This window comes from Bidens hawaiensis, unplaced genomic scaffold (genome assembly GCF_021521415.1).
Source record: "Bidens hawaiensis isolate Kalapana, Puna unplaced genomic scaffold, B.hawaiensis_p1.1 tig00058999_1, whole genome shotgun sequence".
Lineage (NCBI taxonomy): Eukaryota > Viridiplantae > Streptophyta > Magnoliopsida > Asterales > Asteraceae > Bidens > Bidens hawaiensis.
The window spans coordinates 15,980-38,481 of record NW_027500627.1 but is presented as its reverse complement, the minus strand read 5'-3'; the positions used below and the strand labels follow the sequence as shown (position 1 = coordinate 38,481).

The following is a 22,502-nucleotide window of genomic DNA, read 5'->3' as shown; positions in this document are numbered from 1 at the left end:
ATTTTATTGTTGGTCGGGTATCAATAATATATGGGAGTCTTACATTTTGTTTGTGGGTGTGAATAGTCATGTTTTTTTTTATTAATCGTTGTTCCAAATAAGTTAAAAAGAAATGGTATATATTAAACACATATCGTGGAACGAAACGCTAGTTATATTTAATTTGGTAAACGAATATATTAATAATTAATTAGTTAATTCAATTGATTAAGAAAGTAATTAAAAAAAGTGTTGAAATAGATCTGATGATTAAGTAGAATAGGATTAGTAGGATTTCATGATGTGTGTTATAAGTTCCGTCATTAACACAAACACAATCAACTTTTTTCCATATTTTTTTATGTATATGTATTAAAAAAGATGTAAGCAACAAGTAATATTTACGTCTTAATTGTCAGAGACAAAAAAAATAGAAGTCAAAGCTTTTTACGTACAAAAGAACTTTCCCTTTATTAAACTAGTTTTCTTTATCCAACTTAACACGACAGTATAGCTGACAAAACCCTAGTGTTGAGACTTGTGCTTTGGAATAACCTGAGTATTACGAGGGTGAGTCAACGCGAATTCGGTACCAGTTACATTCGTTATGGTATAAATATCGTCAGTGAAATTTGAGTGCTAAAAGCCCAAAAAATTAATTCGTTAGATTAAAACGATGTTTATTTGGTTGGCAAACCCAGACGGTGGTAAAATCCAAGTCAACCAACAGCCGTGTATCCATTAATCTTAGTACTTAAACCGATTTTTTATTTTCGTGTGTAAGTACCCCTAACTAAAGGGAGGTTTACATATATCACCTTATTAAAGAACCTAATAACATATATCCCCAACCCTGATCTTAAATTACATATAGCCCGTTTTTTTACAATATTAAACATTATGACCAAAATGCCCCTTTTAGAACTACAATAAAATAACTATCAATTCTCCATAGAACTGAACATTCAACGCCACCCTAACTACCGGCCAACCACTACCACTGCCACCACGTTGGCAACCGCCTCCGGAAACAGCAGCTCGATGGCAACCATCGCCGGAAACGCCACCAAATCAACACTACCATATAATCCCCCCTTTCCGATGGTTTTAGGGACCAAGGCCATCGCCACCGTCGCCATCTTCTCGATTCAGATATGCACACAATCGATTTTCCCATCTTCCTTTCTTAAATCATCTCTGCACACTATTAAGCCTATTTGCCGGAAATACACTTAGAAACCCTAGATCAGAAGAGGAGGGAACGAAGTGGCGAAGATGGTGGGGCAGATGTAATTTGCTTCCGATGGTTTTCAGTGTTTTCCGATGATGATTGTTGTCGAAGTGGCTGCCGGTGTTGTGGCGGTTTGGATACTCACGAGCCAAAGATGAAAATAAAAACAACCTGTAGCAATATATATATATCTATATATATATATATATAGGGTAGGGTTATTGTAAGAATACATTGCTTTGTTTTGTAAGAATGATAAAAATAAGTCTCAACCATCAGATTATCACATCCAGTATATTGTGTCTTAACTTTGGCCTTTATTTGTTGTGTTTTAGGGGTATTTTTGTACTTTTAGTTTGCCAAAAAAAAAAAATAAACCGTTTGTTTTGAATGTCTTATCACAGTAGTATGATGCGATTATTATGGCTAGTATGTAGGTTTTTCAACTCCTCGTGATATCTAACTCCTAGATGAACCCCAAAAAATGCAACTCACGATAGTTTCTGAAGGAGATTTGAAGAAAAATTTCAAAGGTAATACATTATAATTCAATAAAAATATTAATTGTAGTTTTTTATGTGTGATATTCTGAGTATACTTTGGTGTAACATAGTGTTTATGGTTTGGAATCGATATGTTTAGGTATGGCCGACGATTACCATAAGTCTAAGACGTCCATAAGCCAGATAAAGCGTAAAATGGCAAGGCCACAAGGTGAGTGTAAGTTAATTTTTGTATGTGGACCAAAACCCCTATGGTTGGGGTTAGGCGGTTAAAATTTGGGAGATTTAGTAAAAAATTATAATTTGGTTTTATAAGTTGTGTGGTAATAGTTTAAATTGTGGAGAGATGTTAAAGATCGTTGTGGAATTGAGTAGGTTAGTGGTAAATAGTGCTATAGAATAAGATAGTGGTAATTAACAGACTTGCTTATTATGTGGTAGGTACTGTCAGGGATGTTTTTTTTAGCCAAAAAAACTCGTTATGGAACCTGAACTAACCCATCACAGAAAACACGAACCCGAGAAAAGAGTAACCCAAAAACAAACCCGAAAAAAGTAGTTGTTAGATTTATCATAATAGCAACATATGCAGTTTTGTGACACTATTGATTTTGTTTAATGGAAAAATCTTGTGAAGTTATGAAATTGTTGTGTGTTGCATTGAGTGGTTTATAGTGCGTTAAACTGTCGATATTTTTTAATTAATGATTTGTTTCTGAACAATGAAACTAATAGTTAAACAAGTTAGGAGGAGCCCACTTATTGCCTATAATACAAGTTTTTGTAAGTACACAAACAGTGTTGACACGCCAATTGACTTGACTATAGAATCTGAGTCTTCTACTGGACACAAAAGATCAAGTAAAGGTACAATGAGATTACAAAAAATTTTTTAAAATGTAACCTTAATGTTTTGATGGATAAGATAGTATGGCAAATGTTTTCTACAGTGTTAGTTGAGAAATTTACGTCTGGAGGTGAAGATGTTGGGTTAAAGGACATGGATAATGTAGTTTCAAAAAGCAAAGGTAGGTAAAATAAGTTGTATAAATTATTTAAAATGAGTTTAAAAACTATGACATTATGATGTTAATATGTATATACAGCTGAGGGGGGTGACGACAAGCAACATCGTGTGGCAGATATCGTTGGTGGTACAAAAAAAGGTACGCACTATCAGTTTGATGGTACAAAAATAAAACCAAGGATAAAAACTTTTAAGTTTTATGAATTCATTCAGAACCTCAATGAGAATCAAAGAAGGGTGGTGAAAGAAATCGGGTTTGGCACAATACTTGAGCTGAAAAAAATTACTCAGATTCCAACGTCGCTAGGTTACTGGTTAGTTAGGAACTATAACCATGAAAGCGGTGTATTAGACATTGGCGTAGCTAAAATAGAGATAACACCGGAACTGGTACATACGTTACTTGGAATCCCGATCGGCATTAAGGATGTGACCGAGATGGTTAGAGCACGCGGATCAGATGTTGTTGTTAACAAGTGGAACAAACAGTTTAAAAAGGGAGAAACAACCTTAGCACCGTCAGCATTTATGAAATACCTGGGGGGGAGGACAGATAGTGGTAGGCTGTTTGTTCTTAACTTCTTGGTAGCTTTTACCACTATGCTGGGAGAAGTTACCAGCAACAATGCCATAAACCGCAAATTCCTAACATGTATTATTGAAACTGATGATGTTAAAGATATGAACTGGTGCAAATATATGACAACACTGATGAAGTGATCAAAGGAAAGGTGGGTTGTTGATAACGAATACAACGGATCTATGATCTTGCATCTGGTAAGTACGGATAAATATATAAGAATTGTGTTTAAATTTTTAGTTTTTGTGTCCAATGATCTTAAAGTTTTGTTGTTTAATGATTGATTGATTATGTTTTGTTTTAGCTGGCGTTGGCACATTTCAAGAATGATATGGTTAAGGATTCAGACAAGTTGCCACATCCGGTAACGAGGTTTACGTTTGATGATCTGGATTATTTGGAACTTGTTGAATCCAAAAGGATGAGTTGTGCACCACCTAAAAAGGATACACATGTGATCAAGTATATGGATAAGGAAGCACAAGTTAAAAATAAAGATAAGGAGGGGAGAGCAAAAAAAGATGTGATTGCGATTAAGAAACAGTTAAATGAAGGGGATGGTGTGAAAGATGTGAAGAAGCAAAAGTTAATACCGGAGTTATTTAAAAAGAATAAAGATAACGTGGAGGCAGAAGTAGAAGGAAAGGGGATGGTTTTGGAGGTAGATGATGTAACAGACCCGATGTACCCAATAATCAATTATGTTAACACTAGTGGGATGCCCACTGAACCCAATGTCGAACCGAATGTGGGAGAGATTCAGCTCACACAGTTTGATACACAGACAGAATTGACGCAAACAGATGTTGAGGTAAACAAATATATGTATGTATGTGTGTGTGTGTGCGTGCACTGTACTTGTTTGTTAATTATCGTATTCGTAACATGTTTTTGTTGAACTTATTCAGGTTGCAGCCCATAGGTTGTATGAGCTAATTCAGGATTTTGAGAACAATATTAGTGACATTAAGATAAATCTTAAAGAAGCAAAGATAAAGTACCCATACAGTACGGTTATAAAGGAAGTTGAAGAACTATGGAAATACGTAGTGGGTAAGTATTTCCTTGGTGAAAACAACAAACCGGTTGGCGGTGATCACGTAAATGATCTTGAGGATAGCCCCAACTTTTTAACTCCTAGAACTGTTGAAGAGTTGGACAGGCAGGAAAAGGCATATATAAAACGCCAGTGAAAAAAACACTGGTATTCAGCCGCCCAAAATTTGACATAGGGTCATCAGGTAATGTGCCGAAGTCTGTTAGTGTAGGTGAGATAATAGTAACAGATTATGTGATTGGTAGTGACCATGTCGAGGGAAAAAGGGACAACAAGTTTGAAGGGAAACGAGCAGTAAGTCCTCAAACATTAGGTGAAGACATGATTTCTCCGTATGTGCAACGTGTTGTTCAGTTGAAGGAACCAATAATTAAGCTGGAGAACCTCGTGTCAGACATGATTTACGCAGCGTATGGTGGGACCTAGTAAGATAGTAATGAATATGGACATGTTTATTACGCGTATATTTAATATTAGGGATGAGCAAATTTGGTACCGGTACCGTCGGTACCAAGATTTTGTGATTTTCGGAATCGGTATTTTTGGTACTGGTACTGACCTGGTACGGAGGTCATCCCTATCTTATTTGTTGTGTTTGACAAAGTTAGTGTAACAGGGAAGTGGTGTTTAGAACTCGTAACGGAATATCAGTAGGACGCGTTGTGATGGAGACAATGCGACTTGGTATATACATACATGTGTCGGCGGTAAGTTCGTGGGCGAAGGTACTGAACAAGGGGAAATATTAAGGCAAAATCGAACGAAACATCGATTATTTTGCTCACCGGTGATGCTGGTAAGAAAATATACCAGTGGTCAATTAATCAAATTATAATAATTATGTTAGCTAATAGATAATCTAAATGGCATTAAACACAGTTTCCTAACCACTACCTCCAAGACAAGGCAACACAGATAGCCCATTTTACCTCAAACATGGTATCGATACTTAAACAACAAGATCTTAAAGGTATTGCAGGAGTTGATCTTGTGTTCATACCAATTCTTTATCCCGTGCGTCAACACTATTATGTGTTGGTTTTTAACATGAACAACGGGAGGATCGAGCTGCTAGACAACATAAAATTCGATGCCGATTTCAACGAGCTATACGGAAAATGGCCATTCATAATGGTAAGTTATTTATGTGTCAAATATGAGTATTATTATATGTTAATTAGTACATGTTAATAATTGAATGCAAAAATGGAACAGCGGGACACGTTTGCGGAATACTTACATAGGGTTAAACATGTAATGGCATCAAAGATTGCAAAGTCAGATGTTGTTGTGATTGATATGCCTTGGAGCACGAAAAACAACTACATATATTGCGGAGTATTTGCAATGAGGCACATGGAAACTTACAGGGGAGGCAGCGTTAAAGAATGGGATGGAATTTGCAATTTATCCAGAGAGGTCGTTGAACATGGCATAAAACAACAAAAGGAACTTGATGAATTAAGGAGAAAATATGTTGCAAAGATCTTATTAAGTGAGATCAACTTGGCTAAGAATGACGTTCTTGAACGTGCATTAATATTTGATGCCCTACCCTTGGATGAAAAAATGGAGTTGTACAACAGTGCAGTGGATAGAATCAAGATTCGTTTGGAGGATTTAGATTAAGAACCGCATTCACATTTTGTGTTTCAGCTGGTGGTTTTTGAACAAAGTTGTTTATGCTTTAAGTAAATGGATGTTTAAGTTGTTGACTTTGGTTTTAGTATAATTTTGTTTGGTTAGACAGCTATGTTTGTTTGTTTAGTATGTTATGATATGGTTTGGATTACTATAATTTTGATTATGTATAAACTGTGAAAAACAAGTGGGTCAGGAACCCCTCCTCACCCCTATTAAGTTCAGTCCATGATCTCATTCGTCATGTATAAACTGTCACCTCTAACTTTCATAAAGTAAAGATGAATTTATTTTTTGAATGTAAATATGTATTTTTAAGAAGTTAATACTGGTTTGAGCTTCCATTAGCTTCAACTTCCATTGATGCTGGGCATTCTGGTGCAAGTAAACACAAAATTAATTTTTTAGAATAAAATAAGGATCCATAATCGTTGATGGTTTTGAGAACAGTTTAAATTTTAATCAAACACACGAGTAGATTATGTAAAAGTGTGTAATTTTTTATCATCAGTTAAGACATCTCAATCCTTTTATACATAGTTAATATAGGGCTGCGCAAAAACAGGGTCACTGAGAAAAACCAAAACCCGAACCGAGAAAACCCAAAACTGGACCAAACTCGTATGTATCGGTCAAAAGTCAGTTCCTATTCCAGCTGATTTTTGGTTTCGGGTACGGTCTTGTACTGAAATGAACCGAAGCACACCAACACGATCAGAAATAGTCAAAGTACAACAGCAATATCTTGTTACCCAAGCATCGAAACCGACACCGTCCAATACCCGAAACGAAGTAACCGGTGTAGTCCCTGGTTCTTGATTTTACATGTATATCGGTTTCTGGTCGGGTTGGATTTAATCCATTTCGGGTCGTTTTGCTTCTGTTTCACAACCGTAAGTTAAAGATTTGATGACATTCAACTGTATTAGTGATGTAAATATAAAATACCACCGAGTAATATGCATATAACAAAAGCAATAAAACACAGATTATGCTGCATAAGGATATTAAGTAGATTATATAAAACTGTGTAAATTTTTATGAATTAAGACATCTCAATCCTTTTATATATAGTTAAGATAGGGGGCGCAAAAATCAGGTCAGCTATTAGAAAAAACAAAACCCGAACCGAAAAAAACTGAAACTGGGCCAAACCCGTATGTATCGGTCAGAAGTCAGTTCCTATTCCAGCTGATTTTCGGTCTCGGTCTTGGACTGAAATGAACGGAAGCAGACCAACCTGACCAGAAATAGTTAAAAGTACAACAGATATTGATACCCGAGCATTGAAACAGACACTGTCCAATACCACGGAGTAATATACATATAACAAAAACAATAAAACACATATTATGTTGCATAAGGAAATTTATGTATGAAACGAAAAAATACATCAGGTTTGAAACCAAAATGTAAAAAAAAAAAACACTGCAATCATAAAAGATAAAAAAAAACATTCAAAAAACATATTGTTCTAGACAATGAAAATCTGAAAACATAAAGAATATAAATTGCGACTACTATTCTTCACTTTGTGGAGATAAGCAACGTTTAGACTGAGCTTTTTTGGTTTGAACCTTGTGATGATTACGGGTATCGTGCCCAGGCTCACCACAAATTCTGCATGCCCTTGGTGGTTTTCCAGCTTGGCTTATCGCCTGCTCATGTTGTGATCTTATACGATTGTGAACACCACACCCTTTGTTCCTTGTATCTGTAGGAGCACGAGTATTAGCGTGTGTGGGTTGATCAGTTTTGAGGAGGTCAGCAAACATGTCTCTTTTGCTCGGTGGTGTGGCGACAAACTGTATCTCGTCAACTTTAGCTTTATAATTATTAATATACTCAGCGTAGTGGGTAAACTTCTCCATGTCACCAACCAATTGATTTATAACATGGTCGTGCGCCTTGTTCATATCCCGAACAACAGAGTAAACATCATTATTACCAATGCCATCGGCCTGATTATAAGATGAAGCATGTAATGGACTATTTGCAACAGCATCTTTTGTCCACCTCCTAAGTATATATTGCCTAGGGAAAACCATTACCTCTCCCGCTCTAAGGACAAAAAAAATATGTCTGCATAAAAGACCAAACTGTTCAAACCTTTTGCAACTGCAATAAACGGTTAAGTCTTCATTGCGAATCATAACCTGGATACGAAAACTGCGTGTCACAACGTGCATAATGATAGCAAAAATTAATTTATAAACAACATACATATTATTTAAGAACATACCTCCCATATTGATGACGGGTAGAATTCCATGTCCTTGATATAAAACTTTATAAAGTCACCAACAGTGTGATAACTCCTAGACTGGTATTTGTGAATAGAGGCATCTATTTCTAACTGGACATCAAAGAAAATGTTTCTAGTGTATATTTCTGCAGCCTGCTTCTCTAGGGGGAATTTACACCATATATGGGGAGCTTTGTACCTACTATCGTGGTCATTTCTCCTGTGCTCGTGTCTTTGATGTTCAATTGCGAAATCAAAGCGAGTAAGGAACTCTATCAGAGTACAACGTGGGTTGCAAAACTTACCAAAAAAATGGTTCTCACTTTCTGACCTAAATGATGTACGCATCAGCCCAGACATGCTTTCTTCACGATAAAATGCAGGAATCCATGAGCTTCTCAGTTGGTAAATATCGATCAACCATTCATGTTCAGTTAGATGAAAATCATGCATAATCTGGCCCCACTCCTTTTCAAAATGTTCAGCGGATATCTGATCCGTCCATACTATATCACACAACCGTTCTTTAAAATCTGTTTCGTTGCATAGCTTTGATCCAACCTGACGTTAACAGAACATTAGTTATAAAACAAAAAATCTTAGAAAAATATGAATTCAAAATAAGCAAGTTCATATATTTGTGTAATATAAAACAATGTCTTCACCTTTGCTGAAAGCTTATCCATTATGTGCCACATACACAATCTGTGTCTAGTATTAGGAAAAACGTCTTCAATCGCCCTCTTCATAGCAGGGTCCTGATCAATGACAACAACTTGAGGTGCGTATCCAAATGCATTTTTAAAAGATTTGAGCAACCAAGCGTATGTTTCTGCTGTTTCGTTACCAAGCAGAGCAGCACCAAGTGTAACGTTACAATTGTGGTTGTCAATGCCCGTAAAGGGTACAAACATCATCTTGTATCTAAAGAAATGTTAATATTATAATGTAATTACTTTGAAATACGTTAAATTGTATCCAAAAATAGTAAATATATACAGTACTTGTTGTGTCGATACGTCGCATCAAAGGACACGACATCTCCAAATGTGTAAAAGTTCCTCTTAGCATCTTCATCCGCCCAAAATAAACCCTTCAAAACACCATCAAGAGTAGTAGAATATTCACACGAAAAGTTGGGTAGAAACTCTTTCTTCCTCATGAGTTGTTGGGCCACCATTTCAACATCATACTTGTTGATATATAGATTCTGGTCTCTCTTAAATTTTTTGCAATCCACCTTAGTTGCACCCACTTTATCAAACCCACCAAAAATAGTCCGCATAATATTGAACGCTCTAACCGGTCCAATATTAATGCTAGACAAATCATTAATAAGTGTTTTCTTTGTAAAAGAAAGCTCGCGAGCTGCAGGAATAAAGTGCATATCATCCTCATTAACAAATGGGTGGTTGTGCACCTCTATAAAATTATATAGTTTATATTTGCTTCATCAATTAGCTCTAATCTAATTAATGCTTCACAACCAGTACGTTGTGAAGATCTCCTTCTTTTTTGTTTAGTCTTGTGTTCTTCGTCTAGCGAATCAATAGCCTTAACCGTCTTATGACCTTGTTTTGCGCAGACAAAATACTTCCCCTGAATGATACCGCGAGACTTCCACTGTGTTGCTTTCCTTATTGAAAAACCACCAGCTAGAGCATATCTTTGGTAGAATGATTTTGCAACCTCAAGGTTGTCAAATATCATACCCTTAATGGGTTTCAGTGATGCAGCACAAACTGGATAATAAGACTTTTTACTAGATATTGGAGAATTGTGTTCAATACCAACTAGTTGGTAAACAATAGCATCTGTACAAACAATAAGTCATCTTTTATTATAAAGAGCATAAACCTATAACAAACAATTTGTGTGTGTCTGATATGAATTATTAAAACTATACTTGCATCATTGTAGTAAACATCATTGTAGTAAACAGGTGTTTGATGACCCATGGTGTTTAAACATCATAGTCATCATCATATAAAATAGCTAATAAACAGTATGCAAAGTAGAGGTGCACAAACCTGTTTATAGTCGGTTCCGGTTCGGGTAGAAACCGGTTTCTAACCATGTTACGATCGGTTTTGGTTCGGGTTTTGACCGTTTTTTGCCGGTTTCGGTACGGTTAACTGGTATTGGGGTAAAAAATTACAAACTGGTTCCGACCCTACTGTTTCTACATAATCGGTTTCAATGTAGTTCGGTTTCGGTTCATTTTTAGGGTTTGTTAACCGGTTTATTTGCCCACCTCTAATGCAAAATAATAGGAATAGGTATCACACCAACCCTTTTCATGTAAGTATATATATTTGGTTACGTAATCCTCACATACGAATTTGGTTACGTAATCCTTAGATTGAAAGAGGCTTGCCTGTGTAAGGGCTTTGGCTCAACCCTCACTGGATTTGCCCTTAAATGGCTGCTAAGTCCTCCTCCTTACTCTATTAATTCCTTTTCTCATTTAATCAATCTGTTTAATAGTCAGTTTTCAAGTAGTAGATCTTTTGAAAAATTAACTAGTGATTTATATAGAATTGTCCAACCTCGTAAGGAACCTCGTAGGAAGTTCCTTACTAGGTTTGGAAGAGAGGCCTTGGAAATTCCAAATCTGGACATCCCAACAGCTGTTGTGGCATTTAAAATGGGATTACAAAAGGACTCTCCATTTTACCAAGATCTTGTTATGACCCCTTGCAGGAACTTAGATGAAGTCCGAAACAAAGCTTTAAGATTTATCAGGTTGGAGGAGGATCAAAGATTGCAAGATCAACTGAATACTCTGACAAAAAATGAGTCTCAAGACAAAAAGTCTAGGACCCAAGATCCTGAACCTGTCCTGGAAAAGGCTGCTCCACCTCCCCCAGACGCTCAAGTTATCAACATGATCTTTGGAGGCTCTGATATATGCGGAACTTCATATTCAGCTGCAAAGAAGTACGCCAAAAAGTGCAAACTGGAGAATGGTGAAAGGCCAATCAAGACTTCTACAACAGACCAACAAAAAGTTATCTCCTTCGATGAGGATGATCGAGTCAATGTCCAGGATCCTCACCACGACGGTTTAGTTATTACTTTATTTATTTCTAACCATTCTATTCGCAGGATCCTCATTGATGGAGGAAGTTCAGTTAACATCATCCAATTGGAAGTACTCAAAAGGATGAATATCCCAGAGTCAGAAATTGTCCCACAATCCTCAGTTCTTGTAGGATTCAGTGGGGAAACGAAGAATACATTAGGGGACATCAAACTACCCATATATACAAAGGGAGTAAATTCTATTCAAAAATTTTGTGTTATCGATTCCTTGTCTTGTTGCAATGTTATTCTTGGCAGACCTTGGATACACGAAAGAAGGCGGTTCCCTCTGCCTACCACCAATGTGTAAAGCTGCCTACCCCATGGGGGATAGCAAAGATCGAGAGCGACCAACAAGACGCAAAGGATTGCCATACTTCTTCAATGAAGCCTACAAAAAGGCTAAGAGAAGTATAGCAATTACAGAAATCAAGAAGAAATGTCATGGAGACAAGATTCTAAGGAAGTGGTCTTGTACCCAGAGGATCCTGACGGCAGAGTCCTAATTGGAATTGAAATACAAGAGTCCCAGAGGATTCTAAGGAAGTGGTCTTGATCCTTTACCTAGCCGTCTCTCTCACTACTTTAAGTGCAGTCCTAGTAAAGGATCACGAAAGTAACCAGCATCCAACTTACTATATAAGTAAAAGTCTCCTTGATGCAGAATACAGGTATTCTCACATAGATAAACTTATTCTTGCTTTAATTATGGCCTCAACTAAGTTAAGGCATTATTTTGAAACTCATACTATTATTGTTAAAACCAATTATCCTATAAAAAATGTCCTTAGAAAACCAGAAATGTCGGGTAGAATGGCCCAGTGGGCTGTAAAAATAAGTGCATATGATATTCGATATGAGCCTATAAATGCAATTAAGTCACAGGCACTAGCAGACTTTGTGGCTGATTTCAGTAGTGACATAGAAGAACAAGCCAATCTTGAAGTTCAACAGCTTGAAGAGACCAAGGATCCTTGGACACTCTTCACTAACGAAGCCTCAAATGTCAAAGGAACAAGATTGGGAATACTACTGAAATCGCCACAGGGGGACATACTACCCCATTCGATAGCTTGTGAATTCCAGGCCACTAACAACGAGGCTGAATACGAGGTACTCATTGAAGGTATACAACTAGCCAAAGGTATGAAAATCAGATACCTTCAAATATTTGTAGATACATTATTAATTGCTAATCATTTTAATGGCTCATATGCAGTCTAAAGTGAAAAATTAATGAAATATTTAGATATAGTAAATGATCTTGCAAGATCCTTCGAGTATTTTAATATTACGCAGGTACCTAGAAAAGAGAATGCAGGGGCTGATGCCTTGGCAAACCTGGCCTCAGCCTTGAAGCTCCCCGAGAACATGAAGGTTCCTATCATTCATGTCTTATCTACTGCAATCAAGGAACTCAAAGCAATGGAGATAGATGGGAATGAACTTATGGATCCTGAGGATCACCCTCGTGCTCATTCATCCTAGATCCTTCCGATAACGAAGTGCATTCAAGACGGGGAGATCCTGCAAGGCAAAAATCCCAAAGCTTTCAAAGCCAAGGTATCTTAATATATTATTATACGTAATATGCTATACAGGAAATCCCTGTAGGTCCATACTTGAGATGTATCGAAGAACCCGAGACCCAAGAAGTTTTAAAGGATTTCCATGAAGGAGATTGTAGCAATCATACAGGGGGCAGAGCATTATACTCCAGGATCCTAAGGACTGGGTACTTCTGGCCTACTATGAAGAAGGATGCTATGGAATACTCCAGGAAATGCGATGCTTGTCAAAGGCACGACAACATTCTACATCAACCGGCAGAACCCTTGTATCCTATTGTCTCTTCGTGGCCATTCATGAAATGGGGAATGGACATAGTGGGTAAACTCCCTATAGCTCCAGGAGGAAAAGTCTTCATGTTAGCAATGACAAACTATTTCTCTAAATGGATTGAAGCTGAAGCTTTCCCTCCAGTTAGGGAAAAGGAAGTTATATCCTTTATCAAACGTAACATTATAACTAGATTTGGAATTCCTTCTGAAATTATTTGTGATAATGGTTCCCAATTTATTGGGAAAAGAACTACTAACTTTTGTGACAGCTGGGGAATCAAAATGATCACTTCAACACCAGTCCATCCACAAGCAAACGGCCAAGCAGAATCAACCAACAAAGTCATCATCAACAACCTGAAGAAAAAGCTTGGAGCAAAGAAAGGCAAATGGGCTGAGGAACTACCCTATGTGCTCTGGGCAGATAGGACAACTCCAAAGAATGCCACGGGACAGACGCCGTTCTCATTAGTCTTTGGAGCTGAGGCAGTGATCCCCCTGAAATGGTGTACCCAACAGCCAGAACAAGCATCCGTGATCCTCAGATAAATGAAGAAAGTCTTGCTCAAGATTTGGATATTGTGGAAGAACTAAGAGATCAAGCAAGGTTCAGGATGACCGCCTATCAACAGAAGATGGCCGGTGCATGCAACAAAAATATCAGAATCAGAAGATTCGAAGTTGGGGATTTAATTCTTCGAAAGGCAATCCAAAGTACAACTAATCCCGCTGGCGGGAAGTTAGCACCCAAATGGGAAGGTCCTTATTTAATTCAAGCCGAAGCTGGAAAGGGGGCATTTCGTTTGATGAATATGGAAGGTGACATGCTCCCAAGGGCTTGGAATGCGATTCATCTAAAAAAGTATTTTTGTTTATCAGGATCTTGGATCCTAATCATTTACCTCAGTCCATTACTTGGTAAAATTTTACTTTATGTTTATATTTATTATGTTAGATTCTTGTTTTGTCAAATATGTCAAGTTGCAGAGACGCTGAGCAATAGGGCCCTCAAGTGGAAAAAACGGGTTGGCCAACTCTCTCCTAAGTTTAATCGGCCTTGTCGCCAGGTTTATAAGGTCTTCACCTTATCTCCAGATTTAGGGTTTCTACACCCTCGCCTGGAGCGCACGATTATCCGGGTATAATTGGAGGCTGTGGGACCAGTGCACTATACGTGGCTGACAATTTCATGGCTAAAAATTATATCTTGGATCCTACGAATTAAATGGTAGACGTACCATATACACAAGTTAAGGTCAACGCCGGGTTAGGCTCGTCACCGAGTATAATTGGGCCAACGCCAAGGATCGGCTCGTCGCTCGTATTTATTGGACTTGTCCCCATGATTTATCGGGCTTGTCCCCACAATTTATTGGGCTCGTCCCCACGTTTTATTGGGCTCGTCCCCGCGTTTTATTGGGCTTGTCCCCACAGTATATTGGGCTCGTCCCCACGTTATATTGGGCTCGTCCCCAAGATAGTTGGATTTAAACCCAACTTCTTTAACTATTATTTTATTTTTTGGTGATTTATTCTAACAGGTGAATAACTTAAAAGGAAAAGTTCTAAGGATAAGGAATCCTCTATTCTAGCAACACAAATAAGACAAAAACCAAAAGAGTTATATTATTACTAGCAAAGCAAAAGTTGATACGGGCTTCACCAGTAAAACGAGGACCATCCACCTGGATCAAGCTATGTCAAGTTCATCACACGTTCATACAAAAAATAAATAAAGAGAAAGGCGGTTAAGGCTTCATCCCCAAAACAGAGGATCCCTCCACCCTAACCACCTTTCGTGATTGTCTTAAGGATCATCGATCCTAGAATTACAACTACTATTGTCCACATAAAACCACCAACAAAAAACCATTAAAACTTCATAAAAAATGGGCTTCGGCCTTGTCTTCATATCCATCATCGCCCATTGCCCCGCCTACTCCTTAGCCATGCCTCTGTCACCCACACCTTGGCTTGCTCTGTAACCTCCACCACCTGCTCCTGAGCTCGGATGTCCGCGAAGGCCAGCCTGTCCTTCAGAGCTTCCTCATCCGCCTGAAGTGCTGCATTGAGCCTGTCTTTCAGAGTTATGTCAATATGGATCCTTACCTCCGAAAGCTGGTCAAACACATGTTGGGCACTGTGGACTTCCACATCAGGGTCCTTCTTTCTCTTCATGGTGTCCTTGGATCGAGTCATCATAATCTTTGGCAGTGCAAGGCTGGAACTCTTCATGGGCTTCTTCTGAGAGGACCGAGATGAAATGAGGCTGTCAACATCCTCTAACTGGAACTGACCCAGCAGATTCTTGGAAGGCTTGGATGATGACTTCTGTGCATCTGCCCGAAAAAAGATAAGCCCTTTATAATATATTGTTTTTCCTTATTTTTACTGAGTTTATGATAAGGAATGAATTCTAACTTACTGGACATGGTTTTTGAAGAGCTTGCAGTCTTCTCGGCTGAGTCACCCAATTCTTCACCAACAATCTTAAAGGTCCGGTCAAAAGGATCCAAAGACAGAAACGCCTTTGTCTTCTCAACACCATCTAGGTCGACGGCAAGATCTGAAAAGTTGGACACTGCACAAAGAGCAACAGGATTATAATTAATCAATCATTAATAGAAGGATCACATATCCTCTGGATCCGCTATCTTACCCTTGAGGATCCAGTGGCTTGGCAACAAATTCCCATTCGGCATAGAGTCTTTCAGGATAAAGAAGAACTGATTCTTCCAACTCAGATTTCTCGGGATAAATATGACAGTTGTTATCCATTCACACCTATCATATTTGGGGGCAATTGTTGGGACCAGGATTCTTGATCCTTGAGGATCAGCTATTTTTGGCAACTGTTTCCAGGATTAAGGATTCTCGATGGATCAAGGATCCTCAACAGTCGACTTCAGTTATATTCTAATCTATTTTTGCAGGTTAAACACGTGCTTACCAGAAAGCCTACTTTTACGGAGAGCATATTTTACCAGGTCTTCCTTGCTGTCCACGCTCCTAAATGGTCAAGATGAAAGAGTAAACGAACGTGGCCGGATTTATAGGAGTTAGTTAGTAGACGTTATCTTCCTTTGTATTTATATATTAAAAAAAGGGCTGATCATAACTGTTGGGACCGAGATCTTTTATCCTGGAAGATCAATTATCCTCAGCGCTCGTAAATGTCTGCTGCCAGGACCAAGGATCCAATACGGTTCAAGGATCCTTAACAGCTATCTCCGAAAATATTTCTATTTTATGTGCAGGTGATTGATTTTGTCAATTACGTATCCTACATTCGTGGAAGGCACATTTACCGAGTCTTTACACAAGTTTTCTCCATTTTGCAACGACCAAGAGAAGATATGGAAGATTACAACCGGATTTTTAGCATAATTAGTTACTAGTCATTTGTATTTCCTTCTATATATACTGAACAAAGCTAGAAAACACACACAACACATAACATACGAGAATAGCTTACTTAGAACTTTCTACACATCTTTGTATTCATTTCTAGCTGAAGTTCATCACTTGTGATCGTGATTTTCATTGATAATATAGTTGGTAGTGATAGTTTTCACTACCCAATGTTTTTATGTCGGCGGGATACTAGTTACCAAGGGCTTTTCCTCGTATAAATCTCGTTGTCCAACCTTTACAATTACTACTTTGATTATTTTGTTCATGCAAGCACCAATCCTCACATACGAATTTGGTTATCCCTCGCCTTGAAAGAATTCACACGCGGCCACCAGCTTTCCCAAAATAAGGGGGGATCTGCTGCTTACTGCTCACGGAAACATCCGACCTATACTATAAGTCGTCCGCCTATTTTTCTGATCTCCTTTCCTTCTATTCATCATATTTTTGGCTTTGACCCATTCAAGGTGAAAAATGGGGTTGATGATGTTGGCTAAAAAAGAGGGAGAGAGGAGAGCCTTGGGGTACGCTCACTTCTGCATTTTTGTTTAGGTTCTCGAGATTCTCAATCGCTTTTTTTAGTGGGGAGGAAGAGTGCGTGAATGACGATTCTCAGACGAGGGAATCGTTCCTCTCTAAATAAAAAGAAGCTAGTTCTCTTGATAGAGCTTTCACGTCTGCGCATAGAATTTTTTTCCTTTCCATTCCGTTCTTACCATATCATGGGCAGTTGGGTTGGAATCCGCGTGATGGTTCGAAAGTGCTTTCAAAGATTATTCGCATCCCCAGAGAGATACATTGTTTCCATTGTGACTTGGTCGTCAAAAGGGGCACTACTAGTGTTGTGTACTTTTCATTGGAGCACACCTTTCGCTAGGAAGGGATCAGTTACGAGTACGAAATGCTTTTCACATACAAGTCGGATAGCGCGATAAGGCAGTTACACTCCTCCGCCTGGCATTCCAGTTCAAATACTAGTGAGGTAGACAACCTCATGTCATGCGTGAAAATAGTAAGGACCTTGCCTACGGGCTCATTGGGACACTCAAGTACGAAGGAATTCTCCACTTCATTAAGGAAGGTTTCAGAGACAGAGGATCAAAGCAAGGGAACGAGGCGACCGGAGGGAGGGTTTGGTATGGTAGTGAGACCAATAGGGAAACATAATAAATAGGGAGTATGTGAAAGATCCATTGACACACGAAGGTAGAAGTCAGGTGTGTATTAAATAGCATAGCTACTGAATTCGCAAAGACTCCTTCCTCTTTTAAGTTAAGTGAGGAACTCGCCTGAGGGAAAGGGACTGCGACCTTCAACTCCCAAGATATATCATATAATATAGCATGTTGCCCTGAAGAAGGATTGGAGTGATTTTCCTTCGGTCCATAAACGCAAGAATCGCGAGACGGCAGACATCGGCCGATGAGGCTAGTAGGGCCCTAGTCCTGTAACCATTTAGAAGGGGCAATGATAATTCCTAACTGAGAAGTCACCACGAGCATAACAATCTTATTGGAACTTGAAAGAGAAGTGAATTTGTGAATGCCTAACTGAACGTTCAAGATTGGATTCAGAAGCTGAGGCGACCGGAAGGGAGGCGAGCGAAGTGAGGCCACTTTATAGTCCATAATTTCATAGAGATAAACGGTTCAGGAGGTATTTCTCAATCAAAAGGGAGTCCGAGCACACTCCTTCGGGTACCATTCCTTACCTGTCGAGCTACTTTGTTCTTCTGGAAGTGAAAATCCCTATTGACCTTTGAGCAGGGTCAGGCTCTTGAGATTGTTGGGTATGACCAGCCATATTTGAAAGAAGGTGAATGGATAAGACGAATACTGGGATATTGAAATAGACGATCTCAATTCGCAGAGGAAATGAGAGAATGGTTCCGAGAAAGCAAGAAGCTTACTAAACATATTACACTCACTGGGAAGGTTTGTTCAAGTCAATAAGTGGTAAGGTCTCGCTTAAGTGTGGTATCTCCCTCTCAATAGTTGTAGGAACATCTTTGTGCACAGCTGATTGTATTAGAGAATAGGTTCCATCTATTACCCAAGACCGAGGTCTTCTTGGACTGTCTGATTTCACCCGCACAGCTTGAATCAAGCTAGAGAACCTCTCTTTCTCCTTAGACTGATTTTTGACCAAAACACCTATGTAACATCGTTTTTTTTTTTTTTTTTTTTGCTTTTTTTTTGTTACACATGTAATACATGTTACATTTAATACAAAATATCGAAAAATCAAAAAAACATTTTTTTTGCTATTTTTTAACATTTTTTTACAAATTTTTATATATGTTTTCAGGAGGGAGAAAATGTTATATATATTTTTATATTTTTTATTAACTTTAATTGTGGACCACAAGATTTAAACTTTAACTAAAAACATGTGGTTGAGAATGGGTTTCTAGAGTTTTCACAACTCAAGTGAGTTTTTATTTTAACCTAACCCATGTATATATATATATATATATATATATATATATATATATATATATATATATATATATATATATAAGAATGGGATATATGTTTGGAGTTTTTAACTTTTTGTAAGTTGTAAAATGGGTATATTTAATATTTTTAGCTTTAAGTAAGGAGATATATATAATTTATTTTTTGGGCTGGGTATATATGTAATAAATAGATTTAAGAAAGAAAAGATATCTAAATGCCTCATAACTACAATAAGTACTTTAGTATTCATTTTACATGCCTGTTTGGTATATGATATTCAAGTCAATTTAGTAAAGTGGGTACGCGTATGATCTCTATTTTTATGATAAAAGTAATACGATTAATGAAATAAATACACGGTTGTAGCATGGCATGTGGGCTCTTGTGAAAGTAGCATGTGGATTATCCAATTTTCACGCCAAATCTTGCTCTTAATATAATGTTTACACCTATACATCTTTGCATTTAAACAATCATTAGTTTATTACTAGTTTATTTTGACATCAAGAAGTCAACCTCAGTATTTTTCCATATTTTAAAGACCTATGAAACTACTGCCAAAAATTTTTTATATTTACTACATGACAAAAACTGATTATTCAACAGAAAATTGTGAAGATAAATAATCTATACTCTTACAGTCTTATCTTTCAGTCCGTTATCTAAAATAACAGTAATTTTAAATTTGATTAACTTAGAAGATAAGAATTTTAGTTTGATACGTACAATTATAATACACATTTTAATACAATCAACTTAATAGAACTGAAAAAGATTACCTATTACTAACTATATTTTACTGATTAAACAAAAATTTGCATAGAACTTATATTAAAAAAAAAATAACAAGCTTACAATTAGACATTAATATATGTGTGTGCACGTAGCAAAAAACATATTTTCTTATATATGTACTTTACAAAATAGTGATATTATTAATGACCTAAGCTATTGAAAGTCAAAGCTGCGAGTTAGTTTTTATCAAATTTATTAGGCTAAGGGGTGTGGGGGGTGCGAGAGGGGGCGCGAGTGGGGGCGCCAGCCAATAATATTGTGACGTGTGGCAGAGAGAGAAACTTGATAAGATGGGTGTTGGTTGTGGTGCTCGCGCCCCGGGCCATGGTGTGGAGGGGCGCGAGAGGGGGCGCGAGCGGTTTTTTTTTTATTTTTTTATAAATATATTAAAAAAACGAATTATTATAAAAACTCATAAATCATCAATGTGTCTTCTTTCTTCTCAAATCAATTCAACCCAATGGCTCTCACATCTAAACTCCACCCATCTCCATATCCAGTTACCCATTTCAAAACCCCCAAATTCCATCAATTTCACATCATCTTCACACTCTCCCTTCACCGAGAAACACTCAATCGAACGCTACAGCTGCCGGAGCTGAAGAATCGAACGCTACAGCTCCCTCAAAACGAATCCGGTCAAAACCCATTACCCAATGAATCCAATTTCTCAACCCGAGATTACGAAATTGCCCTTCAGCTGCCGGAGCTGAAGAATCTGTTGCGGGTGTTGAGGGAGAAGAGGGAGAGAGAAAGTGGGTATGAGAATTCGGCTGCCGGAATTTTTTTTTTTTAATAAACAAAGAGCCCAACGGCTCTATTTACGCATTCCCATGCCGTTCACGAGCGCTACACCCCTTGCGCCTGCCTCTTTTTCAGCGCTCGCGCCCCTCTCGCGCCCCTCTCGCGCCTCGGTGGTGTGGTGCTCGCGCCCCGGGGCGCGAGCGGCTGTCCTCTTGCGCCCTTTCTCACGCTCCACACCCCTCAGCCTTACTCGAAACAAATCTAAGATTAACAACAGCACATATGATGATTTCATTCGATTTTCCAAGGGTCAAAATGCACATATAAAATAGCCTTAAAGCCCAAAATGATAAGCCCCATTATAGCAAATATCCAACTTTTTAGAGCCCGTTCAATAAGATTAACAATTTTCAATATAGATATCTTTAAGTAATTGTGTTTAGTGCTGATTACATTTAATAAGAAAAAGAAATAATAAATTATGCAGTTGTATAACCATCTTATGTAAGATAGATAAGACAATATATGCATATTGTATAAAAATGGTTATAAAATAGTTGTATAATCATTTTCATACAATAAGCATAATCATGATCATAATCAACTCATTTGTAATAAAATAATACAAAATTTCACCTCTGAAATATGATATATGAACTCAATACATATAAGTTATCCAAACAAATTTTCATTTTAGTAAAAAGATAAAAAATTACTTCAGAAAATATGATATTTGAACTCTCAACCTATCAATTATTCAAACAAATTCCAACTAAAGACGGATAATCGTTACAAACCGACAACATCCATGATGAAAACAGCTAATGCGGGAAAGAGACCCATAGTGTATAACTGTATATGCTACACGTTATAATAAGTACTGATTTTCAATAACAAAAGCCAAAGCCAGTATGTCTGAACTCAAAATGAATTCTCAATACGGTTTGCTTAGGGTGCCACATTTGTTGGGTTGGCGGTTTGAACTCGAACACAACTCAGATAGTTATTAACGTTAAACACATTAACTTTAACCCCCAAACACTGAATATCTAGTTGTGTTTCAAGTTGGCCCTTTTCATTTATGAATTAAAGGGATTGTTAGTGACTTAATAACAATTTAAACAACTAATGACTCCATCTCAAATGAAACTTGTGTTTTTTCTTTTGTAATTAGTGTCTTATAGTTTTCATTTCTTATCTCGTATTCTCAAATAACACGGGTTTTTTCTTTTGTAATTAGTGTCTTATAGTTTTCATTTCTTATCTCGTATTCTCAAATAACACGGATTTGAGTTTACATGTTTAGCACATGACTAAAAGAACCAATATTGGAGAACAGATATATGAACAGATATAATATTAAAAAATATTAATAAATAAGGCATCTTCATATAATTGGTTGACTAGCTTATCAAACATCATCTCACATGAACAAACTCACCGGATGCTCTTTCGTCACTCTTCTCTCACATCCTGGCATGGTATGCTATCGAGTGTCACACTCCTACACTCATTAACACACTCATGTGGTGCTCGCTCACTACGGCTTAACTTAATGTCGCTGTATGTATTATAAGCCATGGGTTTGAATCAAATACAAATAAAATTAACATGCTAATTGTGATAATCAAGTAGAGTAATTATATATACAAGTAGAGTAATTATGTAATTACATTAGAGTATTTACATAATTACTCTATTTGTATATATAACTACTCTAGCACGCTAATTTTATTTCAAGTTAACTTTCCTCATAAACCATAAACCCAAATGCAATTTAAACCCATCTATTTATAATTTGATCGGTTCGGATTATGTCGCATCTAGAAAACTTCTCTCTCCATATACACTATATAACAAATGGAATATCAACATTAAAATAGGTAGAGCATGGTCTTATCA

General features: G+C 37.5%; 1 pseudogene; it reads right to left on the bottom strand.

Moving 5' to 3' along the window:
- Nucleotides 1-7,538: 7,538 nt before the first annotated feature.
- LOC143602478 (protein FAR1-RELATED SEQUENCE 5-like) lies at nt 7,539-9,973 on the bottom strand (annotated as a pseudogene).
- Nucleotides 9,974-22,502: the final 12,529 nt, after the last annotated feature.